Here is an 11,533-nt window from a genome sequence, read left to right on the forward strand (position 1 = left end):
CAATATATATAATATCTTCTGTATCCATTTATCTATCAGTGGACATTGGCACTGCTTTCATAGTTTAGCTATTATAAACAATGTTTCAATAAACATAGGGATGCATGTGTCTCTTTGAATTTGTGTTTTTGTATTTTGGGAGTAAATACCCGGTAGTACAAATACTGGGTCATATAGTAGTTCTATTTTTAATTTTTGGAGGAACCTCCATATTAATTCCATTCTCCCAATTTCTATAACCAAATGTCACTGGTTTATTAATTTAAAATGTCTTCTAAGACTGTTTAAGATTAAATGTTATTCAACTCACCAAATACTTTTAGAGGTTTTGCTGTGTGGAATGTATAATATTAGGAGGCTACAAAGAAAATCAAGGTAAAGAACATATGGTTTCTACTTTTAATGTAAGCTTACAAACTATTTTAAATCAAATTCTTTTTGCCTCAGTAGGATACATGAAATGCTAATAGAGTTGCATGTTTTGGTAAAAGGTGAGGAATTAATATAAATATAAAGAAGAGATTTGATAGTCTACTGGGGAGTACAGAGAAATAGTTTCAAATTAACAGGAAGATTCAGAGAACTCCAGATAGAGAGGCACCCTGGTGCTAGAAATTGTAGATTATAATAGATTGAAAAAGGCGGGGAATGGGGGTGGGCAACAACAAGGGGTTAAGCATCCAGTCAGAGGGGGCAACCTAAGCAAATAGATTTTATCAGTTATCTGTTACTTCATTACGAAACACTTTAGGGGGAAAAATTCCACCTGTGAACTGCAGCATCAGCTTCTGACCTAAGAGTTTCCAGCCTGCTGGCTTGCCATACAGATTTCAGACTTGCCAGTCCCTGTAATCACAACAGCCAACTCCTTGAAAAAAACCTCTTTATATGTATATATGTGTGAATGCACCTCCTCATGATTATATACAATTAATTATAATTGTTTACATATAAAATTAAAAAAAATATATATGATATACCTGACCCTCCCCTGACATTATTCCATGGGGGGAAAATGGGACATTGGGAAGCTTGAACTTATTTTTTGTCTAGCTAGACGGAGACACAGAATCCAAAGCAGGCTCTGGGCTCGGTGCTGTCAGCACAGAGCCTGATGCGGGGCTCGAACTCACAAACCATGAGATCATGACCTGAGCTGAAGTTGGACGCTTAACTAACTGAGCCATCAAGGTACCCCTACTTTTTGTCTCTTGCTTACATTATCTTAGTAAGTGAATAAAGACTTGTTACTTCCAAAGAAGAAAAACAAAACAAAAGCAAAAATAAAAACAAAACAAAACAAAAAAACACTCCAAAATTAACACTCCAAGTTTAATTGTGGCTTAAAACCACAACAATAACTTATTTTGCTTATATATTTTGCAGTCTGGATAGGGCTTATCTGGGAGTTGCTTGCTTTTGTTTGGCTCCATAAGGTTTTAAAAAAAATTTTTTTTCCCCAACGTTTATTTATTTTTGGGACAGAGAGAGACAGAGCATGAACGGGGGAGGGGCAGAGAGAGAGGGAGACACAGAATCGGAAACAGGCTCCAGGCTCTGAGCCATCAGCCCAGAGCCTGACGCGGGGCTCGAACTCCCGGACTGCGAGATCATGACCTGGCTGAAGTCGGACGCCTAACCGACTGCGCCACCCAGGCGCCCCTCCATAAGGTTTTAATGGCGGTAAACCCACTTTTTGTATGACTCACTCCCATGGTTAAAATGTAAGTTCTTATGGTCTTCTGGAAGCTCACTTGGAGCTGTTGACCGCAGGTTTTTTTGGTGGTTGTTATCCAAGAGTGAAGACTTCAAGAGAACAAGGCAAATATGTAAGGCATTTTTATGGTCTAGCCTTGGAAGTCATATAGCATCACATGCACCATGTTGTAATGGTTGAGGCAGTCACAAAAGCCCACACAACTTCAAAGAGAGATTTCCTAGACTCTACTTAATGATGAGTGAGTTTCAAATTTGTAAAAAACGCATGGTGGTTGCCAAGGGGCTGAAGGGTGGGGGAATATAGGTTGGTAAAAAATTGTAAACTTTCAGTTACAAGATGAATGAGGTCTAACAATCTAATGGATTTTATGGAAGCTATAATTAATAATACTGCCTTACATAATTGAAATTGCTTAAGAAAGTAGATCTTGAGCACTCTCACAAATAAACCCCCCCCCAAAACAAAACAAAACAAAGTATGTTATGTGTAGATATGTTAATTAACTTGATTGTGAGAATTCTTTCACAATAGATGCATATATCAAATCATCACGTTGTGCGCATTAAATACATTACAATTTTATTTATCAGTTAATCCTCAGTAAAGCAAAAAAAGAAAGAAAAACATGTAGGATAGGAAATACTTGTGTGTTCATCTTTAAAAAATGCGGTATGCCTCTGATGCCACTATTTGTCCTCTGGCCACAGAAAATATTATTTATTTGCAAAAATATACTCACCTTTTAATCTCCCACGTTTTCATCATATTATGGGATAAGGCTCACACTTAGAGGTATATTAGTTTGATGTGTGGATGAGGTTTTTCAGGTATAGTTCCTTGACTATAGTACTATGAATGCCATTTTTTTTTATTTAGAAAAATTAAAAAAAAAACAGTGAACTAAAGAGATGAATTATGGCCTCTCCACACACCCAACATACAATGGTAGGGCAGGCACAAGATTAGCAATATGACACTCCTACTTAAAACAAAGAGAAATGGGATGTTCCCAGTGGTCACTGGTCCATATCAATCCTAATACCCAGTTGGGCACATATCACCACTTTCTTGATTAAGGATGATTACCACTCTTTACAGCTATTCTCTGAGCTCTTGGATCCACTATCTGAGATTTTTTTTTAAGATTTATTTTTATTTTTGAGAGAGAGAGAGAGCACAAGTAGGGGAGGGACAGAGAGAGAGGGGACAAAAGATCAGAAGTGGGTTCTGCATTGACAAGAGCAAGCCTGATACAGGGCTCAAATTCACGAATCCTGAGATCATGACCTGAGCTGAAGTTGGATGCTCACCTGACTAGCCAACCAGTAGTGTCCCCCACTGTCTGAGATCTTATTTCAGCCTTTCTTTTCCATAAAAATAATCAAATGAAAGTCAGTAAAAAAGGAGATTAAAACTGAGTTACTTTTTCATCCTATTTCATGTCCATAACATGATGGGGGTTCAAAAACCTGTATTCACTTTGTATTCTGTCTGTCCTTGATAGTACAAGCTGGCAGTACTTCTACTAACATAGTTCTCTTAAGGTGCTGTGTTTTTTTCTGTGAATATTATTGTGGTTCTCTCCACTAGACAAAAGCCACCACCTTGTGAATCTGTTGTGAGACAAAGTCATCAAAATTCTTAGAAGTTCTGTTGTTTAATACAGAGAATCTGTCTCATTCCTTTGTAATCTTTAGAGGCCATTTTTCTGAAAAGCTCTTCAAATAACAACCTTATATCTTTCTGGGACCTTAAAGAAGGATCTTAAATTTCCACCAAGGATTTGATCTTTAGCCTAAGGCCATTTCTTAGTATGAGAATCATTAATCCAGATTGTCTAAGGATGAGAAATGATTCTATTTTTTAATCCAGTATATTTTGGTTCCTTTATATTTAACAGTTTCCTTTTTTTTTTTAAAGTTTGTGTATTTATTTTGAGACAGAGATAGCATAAGTGGGGGAAGGGCAGAGAGAGAGAGGGAGACAGAGAGAATCTCAAGCAGACTCTGCACTATGAGCTCAGAGCTTGACGTGGGGCTTGAACTCATGAAACTGTGAGGTCAGGACCTGAGCTGAAACCAAGAGTTGGACGCTTAACTGACTGAGCCACCCAGGTGTCCCAACAGTTTCCCTTTAGCCCAACTCAACTGTCTGACATTTTGTCAGAAGCAGTAAGAAAAATATAGGGGTACATTTCAATATTTTTCCTGGAAATGTGCTTAGGTATATCATTACAATAATTAACTATATTTCCTATCCTCCACTTTCTTGCAGGTTGTGGAGTTGCCAAACTTTCTATCGTACTATGGCACAGATTTCCTTTCCTTTAATTTTCAGTATCATCTTTCTTACAGTGAGTCCTTGCCAAGAGCTTCCTTGAAGCCCTTTATTTTACTAACAGTCTAGTCAAGGTCCTTCCTGCTCCTGCCTGCCATTCAGCTTCAGAGCCAATGCCACATGTTTGAGGATTTTTAGGGTCACACCCTAGTTCCCAGTGTCGACATCTATTACAACTAGTGTTTCTGTACAACAAATGACATAAATTATATTACCGCATAAATTCTGTGGATTAGAAATTTTGGGAAAGCCTGGATGAAAGATTCTTGTTTGAGTCTCTCACATGGTTGTAGGCAGGCTGTGGCTGTAGCTTAACTGGAGTGGTTGAGAGCTGGTCACGCATTTCTCTCTGTTCCTGTAGTCACAAGGATTCTCCACTGGTGGGGAATTTGGGCTTTCTCTCAAAGTGGCAGCCTCAGGACTCTGCAGCAAGAGTGTTGCAGTGAGTAAGGTAAGTAATGCATAGTTTTTTTCTTACTTAGCCTTGGGGATCATGCAGCATCCCATCCACCTCCTTCTATTGGTTACACGGAAGCCATAAATCTACCCAGATTGAGGAAAGAAATTAAATTCATCCTCGAAGAAGTCAAGTTTCTAGAACAAAGTTTGCCAAACTTTCTGCAAAAGGCCAAATAGTAAATATTTTAGACTTTGCAGGCCACATACAATAGTCTTCATTATTTTATAATTAAAAATGTAAAAAACAATCCTAGCTCATGGACAGTGAAAAAAAACCAACAACCCAAAACCCCAACATGGCAGTATAAATCTAGGCTGATTTGGTTCATCTTCTGCAGTTTGTCAACTTTGGTCTAAAAGAATATATAGGATGAAGGATATTGTTGCTGTAGTCATCTTTGGAAAATACAATATGCCCCCAAAATAAAGATGAAAGGGACCCTCGGGATGTAAGATGAGCACTGAGGCTAGATATCAGAAAACATGAAATAGAGTAGAAACTTAGACTTGGTGCAAGGTATTATAAACTGTGAAGACTTAATAATGGTTTTAATTTGTATTCTACACCCTCATTGTCAGTTCTTATGCTCATGTTTATTAAATAGGTGCTAAATTCTGGGAGCTGTATTGGGAACATAAGTAAGACTAAGACATGGATCCTATATTAGAAGAATTTGCAGTCTGTTAGAGGGACATGCACATACATACATACATGATTGTACAGTGTGATCAGTAGTGTAGGAAGCATTTATGCAAAGTGCTTTTAAGAATTAGTGCATACAAGGAAAATTAATTTTGTCTTAAGGGATGGAATCAAAGAGAAGGAGATTATTTTATGCATTGGTCTTTGAAGGATGAATTTAAGTTATTAAGCATAGAAAGGGAAAAAAGAAGTGGGAAATGCATAATAAAATTGTTGTGAAAATTCATAGTATATACAGTGAACTGTGAGTAGGTTAGGGTTGCAACAGTTTAGGATAAATGGTATGAGAGTAGGAAAGAAGTATATAGTTAAACCAGTTTATGGATGGACTTCAACAATATGCTAAAAAGTTGGAGGTTTTTGACCAGCATTTTTCAAACCCTTTATCTTGAATTCTTATGATTCATCAGGGGTATCCTAGGATGTAGGGACTAAGAAGATTTAGTGGGCAAAAATCTGGGCCCTCCACCCTCTCACACTCTCTTCCCTGCTTTTGTCAGAGAAACTCTCTTCTCATCTATGGATTTCATTACAGAGAAAATAATAAAGAGCCATTGCTAAAATAATGACAAAATCAGTTGATAATCACCAGTCTATGCAATAAGGAGCTATCAAGTGTTTTAAAGGAGAATTGCATGCTGTTCTGGAGATCTGGTGGAGAATGTGCTGTTTGGAGGATGTAGACAAGTAAAGCAGGGACAGTAGTTAGGAGGCTGATAATTTGAAAAAAAGCCTTGATTAAAGGCAGCAGTAGTATAGATTTTTTTTTTCTTTTGAGAGAGAAGGAGAGACATTACCCTCATGGAGGGGCAGAGGGAGAAGGAGAGGGAATCTCAAGCCCGCCTAACTCAGGGCTTGATCTCACAACTGTGAAATTATGACCTGAGCTGAAATCAAGAGCCGGACACTTAACTGACTGAGCCACACAGGCACCCCATTAGTATAGATTTTAATAAATCAATTTTTAAAGGAAATACAGAAAGCAACTGATGTGAATAAAAGTGGGAAAGTGGAGCCAAATGATAATTCATAAAATAATTGCATAATTTAATACAAATAGAATAAAGAAAACAGGTCCAGAATTTGAGGAAGATAATGAGATTCATTCTGAACACATTTGGTTTGAGGTATTATCGGAACAACAGTACTCAGTAAGCAGTTAAAAATGCATATTGGAGCATGAAATAGAAGTTAGAAAATCTTCAACAGAGAGAATCCAGTTAAAGACTTAGGAGCAGATGACATCCCTGTGAGATATATGTAACGAAAGAAAAAATGAGTCAAGACTGAACTCTAGAGAGTCAATATTTAAGAGCTTGAGAAAGACAGTAAAAAGGATAACAGAGAAATGTAGAAAAATAATCAAGGAAGAGCAATCAAAGTTTCCAAATTAAAACTGTTGCCTGAGAAAAAGGTAGTCAATAGAAACAAATTTATCAGAGATGAAACAATGTGAGATGATAATTCAAAAGAAGCCACTAGAAATTGGAGAGAGAAAGTCATTAGAGAGTTTTGCAAAAGTTTCAGTAGAGGGGCGCCTGAGTGGCTCAGTCAGTTAAGCAGCCAACTTCGGCTCAGGTCATGATCTCACGGTCCATGAGTTCGAGCCCCGCATCGGGCTCTGTGCTGACATCTCGGAGCCTGGAGCCTGTTTCAGATTCTGGTCTCCCTCTCTCTGACCCTCCCCCATTCATGCTCTGTCTCTCTCTGTCTCAAAAATAAATAAACGTTAAAAAAATTAAAAAAAAAGTTTCAGTAGAAATCTGACTTCAGGAAAATAAGTCAGATTTGTAGCAATTAATTATCCAACATTACTTGTTGGATCAATTTACATTGTACAAAAATTAGCTCCTTTAAGCATCCTCAAAGAAGTAAATAAAGTCATTAGCAGAGAAAAATTACGAAAATTTAAAATTTACATTCACATTGAAAACAAATTCCTGAAATTTTCAAATTTTAAAATTTTCTCATAAAAATAATTCCAAAATGAAATATTGAGATAGCATACTATATATTTGGGAAAATATACATGGAACAGTAAATACAGACATTCTTCTTTTTTCTTTACTTTTATTTTTTATTTTTTAAAATTTACATCCAAATTAGTTAGCATATAGTGCAACAATGATTTCAGGAGTATATTCCTTAATGCCCCTTACCCATTTAGCCCATCCCCCCTTCCCAAATCCCCCCAATAACCCTCAGTTTGTTCTCCATATTTATGAGTCTCTTCTGTTTTGTCCCCCTCTCTGTTTTTATATTATTTTTGTTTCCCTTCCCTTATGTTCATCTGTTTTGTCTCTTAAAGTCCTCATATGAGTGAAGTCATAGGATTTTTGTCTTTGACTGACTAATTTCACTTAGCATAATACCTCCCAGTTCCATCCACGTAATTGCAAATGGCAAGATTTCATTCTTTTTGATTGCCACATTTTCTTTATCCATTGTATATATATTGTATATATATACACCACATTTTCTTTATCCATTCATCCCTTGATGGACATTTGGGCTCTTTCCATATGGGCTATTTCCATTTGAGCTATTGTTGATAGTGCTGCTATTAACATGGGGGTACATGTGTCCCTTTGAAACAGCACACCTGTATCCCAAGGATAAATGCCTAGTAGTGCAGTAGCTGGGTCGTAGGGTAGTTCTATTTTTAGTTTTTTGAGGAACCTCCATACTGTTTTCCAGAGTGACTGCACCAGCTTGCATTCCCACCAACAATACAAAAGAGATCCTCTTTCTCCACATCCTTACCAACATCTGTTGTTGCCTGAGTTGTTCATGTTAGCCATTCTGACAGGTGTAAGGTGGTATCTCATGGTGGTTTTGATTTATATTTCCCTGATGATGAGTGATGTTGAGCATTTTTTCATGTGTGGGTTGACCATCTGGATGTCTTCTTTGGACAAGTGTCTATTCATGACTTTTACTGATTTCATCACTGGTTCTTTGTTTTTTGGGTGTTGAGTTTGATAAATTCTTTGTAGATTTTGGATACTAACCCTTTATCTGATATGTCGTATGCAAATATCTTCTCCCATTCTGTCGGTTGTCTTTTAGTTTTGCTGATTGTTTCCTTCTTTGTGCAGAAGCTTTTTATTTTGATGAAGTCCCAGTAGTTCATTTTTACTTTTGTTTCCCTTGCCTCCAGAGATGTATTGGGTAAGAAGTTGCTGCAGCCAAGATCAAAGAGGTTTTTGCCTGCTTTCTCCTTGAGGATTTTGATGACTTCCTATCTTATATTTAGGTCTTTCATCCAGTGTGAGTTTATTTTTGTGTATGGAGTAAGAAAGTGGTCCAGCTTCATTCTTCTGCATGTCACTGTCCAGTTTTCCCAGCACCACTTGCTGAAGAGGCTGTCTTTATTCCATTGGATATTCTTTCCTACTTTGTCAAAAATTAGTTGGCCATACATTTGTGGGTCCATTTCTGGGTTTTGAATTCTGTTCCATTGATCTGAGTGTCTGTTCTTGTGCCAGGACCATACTGTCTTGATGATTACAGCTTTGTAGTATAGCTTGAAGTCTGGGATTGTGATGCCACCTGCTTTGGTTTTCTTATTCAAGATTTCTTTGTCTATTCAGGGTCTTTTCTGGTTCCATACAAATTTTAGGATTATTTGTTCTAGCTCTGTGAAGAATGCTGGTGTTATTTTGTTAGGGATTGCATTGAATATGTAGATTGCTTTGAGCAGTACTGAAATTTTAACAATATTTGTTCTTCCTATCCAGGAGCATGGAATCTTTTTCCATTTTTGTGTCTTCTTCAATTTCTTTCATAAGCTTTCTATAGTTTTCAGTATATAGATTTTTCACCTCTTTGGTTAGATTTATTCCTAGGTTGTTAATGGTTTTTTGTGCAACTGTAAATGGGATAGATTCCTTGATTTCTCTTTCTGTCGCTTCATTGTTGGTGTATAGGAATGCAACCGATTTCTGTGTATTGATTTTATATCCTGCAACTTTGCTGAATTCATGAATCAATTCTTGCAGTTTTTTGGTGGAATCTTTTGGGTTTTCCATATAGTATCATGTCATCTGTGAAGAGTGAAAGTTTGACCTCCTCCTGGCCGATTTGGATGCCTTTTATTTCTTTTTTTTGTTGTCTGATTGCAGAGGCTAAGACTTCAAATACTATGTTGAATAACAGTGGCAAGAGTGGACATCCCTATCTTGTTCCTGACCTTAGGGAGAACGCTCACAGTTTTCCCTATTGAGGATGATATTTGTGTTGGGTCATTCATATGTGGCTTTTATGATCTCGAGGTATGCTCCTTCTATCCCTATTTTGTTGAGGGTTTTTATCAAGAAAAGATGCTCTATTTTGTCAAATGCTTTCTCTGCATCTATTGAGTGGATCATAAAAGTCCTTTCTTTTATTGATGTGATGAATCATGTTAATTGTTTTGCAGATATTGAACCAGCCCTGCGTCCCAGGTATAAATCCCACTTGTTCGTGGTGAATAATTTTTTTAATGTATTGTTGGAGCCAGTTGGCTAATATTTTGTTTAGGAATTTTGTATCCATGTTCATCAGGGAAATTGGTCTATAGTTCTCCTCTTTAGTAGGGTCTCTGTCTGGTTTTGGAATCAAGGTAATGTTGGCTTCATAGAAAGAGTTTGAAAGTTTTTCTTTCATTTCTATTTTTTGGAATAGTTTCAAGAGAATAGGTGTTAACTCTTCCTTAAATGTTTGGTAGAATTCCCCTGGAAAGCCATCTGACCCTGGACTCTTGTTTTTTGGCAGATTTTTGATTACTAATTCGATTTCCTTACTGGTTATGGGTCTGTTCAAATATTCCATTTCTTCCTGTTTCAGTTTTGGTAGTATATATGTATCTAGGAATTTGTCCATTTCTTCCAGATTGCCTATTTCATTGGCATATAATTGCTCATAATATACTCTCATTGTTTTGTTTTTTTTTTTTTTTTGTATTTCTGTTGTGTTGGTTGTGATCTCTCCTCATTCATTATTAATTTTATTTATTTGGGTCCTTTCTTTTTTCTTTTTGATCAAACTGGTTAGTGGTTTATCAATTTTGTTAATTCTTTCCAAGAACCAGCTTCTGGTTTCATTGATCTGTTCTACTGTTTTTTGGTTTCAATAGCATTAATTTCTGCTCTAATCTTTATTATTTCCTGTCTTCTGCTGGTTTTTGGTTTTATTTGCTGTTTTATTTTCAGCCCCTTAAGGCATAAGGTTAGGTTGTGTATCTGAGATCTTTCTTCCCTCTATAGGTGGGCCTGGATTGCTATACAATTTCCTCTTATGACTACCTTTGCAGAATCCCAAAGGTTTTGGGTTGTGGTGTTATAATTTTCATTGGCTTCCATATACTTTTTAATTTCCTTTTTAACTTCCTGGTTGTCCTATTAATTCTTCAGTAGAATGTTCTTCAGTCTCCAAGTATTTGTTACCTTTCCAAATTTTTTATTGTGGTTGATTTTGAGTTTCACAGTATTCTTATGTGAAGATATGCATGGTATGATCTCAATCTTTTTGTACTTTCTTAGGGCTGATTTGTGTCCCAGTATATGGTCTATTCTGGAGAACATTCCATGTGCACTGGAGAAGAACATATTCTGCTGCTTTAGGATGAAATGTTTTGAATGTATCTGTTAAGTCCATCTGGTCCAGTGTGTCATTCAAAACCATTGTTTCCTTGTTGATTTTTTGATTAGATGATCTGTCCATTGCTGTGAGTGGGGTGTTGAAGTCTCCTACTATTATGGTATTACTAGCAATGATTTTCTTTATGTTTGTGATTAGTTGATTTATATATTTGGATGCTGCCACATTTGGCACATAAATGTTTACAATTATTAGGTCTTCTTGGTGGATAGACCCCTTGATTATGATATAATGCCCTTCTGCATCTCTTGATACAGTCTTTATTTTAAAGTCTAGATTGTCTGATATAAGTATGGGTATTCCGGCTTTCTTTTGTTGAACATTAGCATGATAGATGGCTCTCCATCCCCTTATTTTCAATCTGAAGGTGTCTTTAGGCCTAAAGTGGGTCTCTTGTAAACAGCATATAGATGGATCTTGTTTTTTTATCCATTCTATTACCTTATGTCTTTTGATTGGAGCATTGAGTCCACTGACATTTAGAGTGAGTACTGAAATTTATGAATTTCTTGCCATTATGATGCTTGTAGAGTTGGAGTTTCTGATGGTGTTATCTGGTCCTTTTTAATCTTTTGTTGCTTTTGGTATTTATTTATTTATGTATATGTATATATTTTTCATCTTTTCTTCCCACAGAGAGTCCCCCTCAGAATTTCTTGCAGGGCTGGGTTAGT

The sequence above is a fragment of the Felis catus genome, chromosome C1, assembly GCF_018350175.1.
Source record: "Felis catus isolate Fca126 chromosome C1, F.catus_Fca126_mat1.0, whole genome shotgun sequence".
Lineage (NCBI taxonomy): Eukaryota > Metazoa > Chordata > Mammalia > Carnivora > Felidae > Felis > Felis catus.